Raw genomic sequence first — 3,857 nt, 5'->3', positions numbered from 1 at the left:
CATCATGATGTATTAACAGCTTGATTAATTTAATCATGTTAGCTGCATTGTCTGTGGTTAACGTATAAATTTGATCAATTCTTATTTCATGTTCGTTTAGAACATCTAGAATAATTTTTTTTAGATATTCTGATGTATGTCTTTCTTTTATCTCTTTCATGCATAACGTTCTTAATTTTATTTCTCCATTATCTATAAATTGAATATTGATCCCCAGTATGGACCTATCATATCGAGTTGCAATATCTAATTTTAACGATATAAGTTTTTGGTATATTTCTTTTTTTAAATTTTGCGAAAAATCAAATGCCATTTTTTAAATATTATTGCGTATATTTTCAGAATTGATGGTTAAATTACCACCCAATCCTACAATTATCGGATCTATAATATTTCTAAATGCTTTGTCATCAATTGATTTTATTGGTCTCCCATGAACTGTGATTAACTCAGTGCAGGAGCGGATTAAAGTGTCTTTATTAATATTAATTTGTATTGTATTAGTTTTGGTAAAAGCATTTTGAATTGTATTATGATTATTTGCATTTTTTGTTATTGTTTTTTTAAAATTATCTTTTTTTTTTTTAATAATTTGAATTCCTTATCGTGGAATCTTTCTATATGTCGTTCAAGATTTGCTGCATGGTCCCCGGTTAAAACTTTACCACAGTTTTCTAGTTTACAAGTAGATTGATTTTTTACAATATCTAATTTAAAATATGATCGCACAGGATTTGACTTTTCCCGAACCATTTAATAGATACTAATATGCTATATGATGATGAATAGATCAGAATCTTTTATTATAAAAATAGAATAAATAAATTTCTTAATAGAATCAGTATAATTTTTTATTTATCTTATCTGACAAGATCTCCCCCAAAAACGTGAATTATATGCAGGCCTACCCTTCATATAATTATGCCGATTTTTTCCTCAAAGATACTAACAACAAACCTTGTACACAGATGAAACTAAATAAGTGAATGGAGCATACTAATACCATTTTAATAAATAATTTGATTTAATAGAGAAAAGAAAGAAGCAAAAAGATAAGATATAAAATAAGAAGAAAAGAAATAGAAAAGCTGTTTAAAATTCCAAAAACAACTGTATTTTATTAAAAAATTAAAGTTAATTAAATTAAAACTTTAATGGATACTTTATCATTTTATAATTATCCAATTGAATTTCATGTGTTTATATTTTATTTGGTACTATAAGATTTAGAAGGTTAATCAGTAAGTAGTTATTATTTCAAGAAATTATCCACTAAAGTGTAAATGGAAATAAATAAATAAATTAACCATAAAATACAGGAATATTAATTAACAATCATATGTTTTTTTTTAATTTCAGAATTCTAATATTCATTTAAGTCATTATAAATTATTCATTTTGAAAATATTAATTAATAAGAAATTAATATAAAACAGTATTTTATTAAAAGTAATCAGTACCTGATTTTCTTTAGATGTTAGTTAGAATTATGATTTTTCCCAAATTATTAGCAAGTATTAATAAGCTAATTAATAACTAATATACATATATATATATATATATAAGAATAAACTTGTTAATTTAAAGAATAGTCTTGTTTGATTTTAAGATTCTTATCTAATTAACTGGTAATTCGCCTAATCTCTATTAAATTGAGTATTTATTAAAGTGAAAAGAAAAAACAATAAACATGGTGGTATTAATTGACATGTAAAAAAAATTCAATTTAAAAAGAAATAAAGAGTTTAAAAATTTCCCCAAGGAAAATTCAAATTTCAAATTTAGGTTAATAATGTTTAAATTTAATTATTTTTTAAAACCGTTTTGAACCGGTTTAAACCGGTTTAAAATATTTATAACGGTTCGGTTCGCTCTTTTTATAGTTTCTTTATAACGGTTCGGTTACGGTTACGGTTCAGAAAATTATAACGGTTCATTCCGGTTTGGCGGTTCGGTTCGGTTCGGTTCGAAACCCTGCTTCTAATAAATAAAACATTTTCATATTTATAGCTCCCGTAGAGTATCTGAGTACAAAATGCTAGGTAAAAAGATCGAATAGGACGAGCGAAGAGAATATATAGTGACAAATGCCAACATGAACGTCCTCAAAAATCGATTGACCTTTATTACTTTGAACTATTTTGTCCTATAATTGATCAAAATATAAACAGCTTGTCGGAACTACTTTCTGCATATTGAGGGCTTATCTTGAATGTGCAATATTTGCATCCAAGTGATGAAATAAATAGTATAGGTATTTCTGAAAAGGCCTTGGAAAAACTGGCACAATTGGCATATATATTGTGTTAAATTTCATAACGAATTATGTTCATTTGCCAGTTCAAAGATTTGGTAGCAGAATTAAATGAAACGGACGATGATATCGTATGTACAAGTACAAGTTAGGAGTCAAAAGAAGAAGATAAAATATTACAATATGATAATAAATCAAAGTGTGATAATAAATGTAACAAGTGTTTAATATGCGTGTATGAAATTCTTAAAAGATACAATATGCATACAAATGACACTTATTGATTTTTGGCATATTAATATATTATTTTAACGTTATCATTTACGCAAGTTAATTGCGAGAAAGCATTTAGTTAATTAAAAATTATAAAAATAAGCTGAGAGCTAATATTGACCAAGAAAAATTAGAAGCGTTTATAATGATGTCAGTGGAACGAGAACTATTAGCGTAGATTGAACTCTAAGATATTCCTTTATATTTGCGCAAAGGTTCAAAGTTAATGAGAGACCTATTAACGTAAAAATTATATATTTTCTTAATTCTTATATTATAATCTTATTAATATTATTTACAATATGATAGGTGCTGATTTTATAAAAGTGCAGCAATTTTTTTCTCTGTAATATTGTACAAGCATTAATTTTATATTTATAATGAATTAATTTAATATATTGAGTATGCATTTTTTTTATATTTAACATGTGATGTATGATTTGATTTTATAGTGCAATATCGTTGTAAATCTAATGAAATAATACGTGCAATGAATATTATTTTATATAGGTAATGAATATGATTTTAGATGTGCATTTTGTTTAAATAAAATATATGCATTTAAAGGACCCCGGTCGAAGACCGGGCAAAAGCGGGCCGAAGGCCCGTAAAATGGGGGTATGGGGGATCGTCCCCATATAAATGAGGCCTCTATAAAAAATGCACACGAGGCTTTAGCGTCGCCAGTCCGCCCCTGGCACAACAATTTTGTATAGTATAATTTGATATGTTTGTTTCTATTATATGGAATTTAATAATAAATGAGGGTGAATCATGTTTTGATATGAATATGCGATATATGGTTCAACTTTATAAATTTACAAATTATAACTAACATATCACAATAATTGAATGTAATATCATTACGTTCACGATCACATACCAAAACACGATTCAATTAATCCTACTCTTTTTTATCGGAACAGCTGATAAGGCTTAGCTGTTAAAACATTTTTTTTTATTATATGTTGGTAGAGAGAAGGAATTATTATCCTTTGTTTAATATGTATATGTATAAAAGGTAAAATTTGTGATATTAATTGTTTTTGGAATAATAATGATCTAGAGCCTTTGATGATTTAAGGCCCGATTGTCTTACGAAAATTCCTCGAGATTGTGGAAAATTTTTAATATGAGACTACACATGCGTATTATTGTTGACTAACATCTATTCAAATCTAATTACACAAGCTGGAAGAAAAATAAATATTAAAATCTAAGAAATTTTCTTTAAGTCCCATTGTAATATTACCTATTTACTTCAAATTTTAAGACCAAACAAAATTATAAACTTTATAGCTAGGAATTTTTTTTAATATTAGACAAATAT

At 26.1% G+C, this 3,857-nt stretch overlaps 1 long non-coding RNA gene across 1 annotated transcript; it reads right to left on the bottom strand.

Moving 5' to 3' along the window:
• Nucleotides 1–597: 597 nt before the first annotated feature.
• Nucleotides 598–1,696, bottom strand: LOC135927251 (uncharacterized). The gene is made up of 3 exons (XR_010572015.1): nucleotides 1,574–1,696; nucleotides 1,461–1,525; nucleotides 598–797 (listed from the first exon to the last, which is right to left on the bottom strand). It is a non-coding gene; the product is annotated as an uncharacterized LOC135927251 (long non-coding RNA).
• Nucleotides 1,697–3,857: the final 2,161 nt, after the last annotated feature.

This window comes from Gordionus sp. m RMFG-2023, chromosome 3 (assembly GCF_954871325.1).
Source record: "Gordionus sp. m RMFG-2023 chromosome 3, tfGorSpeb1-WG-v2, whole genome shotgun sequence".
Lineage (NCBI taxonomy): Eukaryota > Metazoa > Nematomorpha > Gordioida > Chordodea > Parachordodidae > Gordionus > Gordionus sp. m RMFG-2023.
Note: the sequence above shows the minus strand (reverse complement) of the source record. Positions and strands in the feature narration are given on the sequence as shown.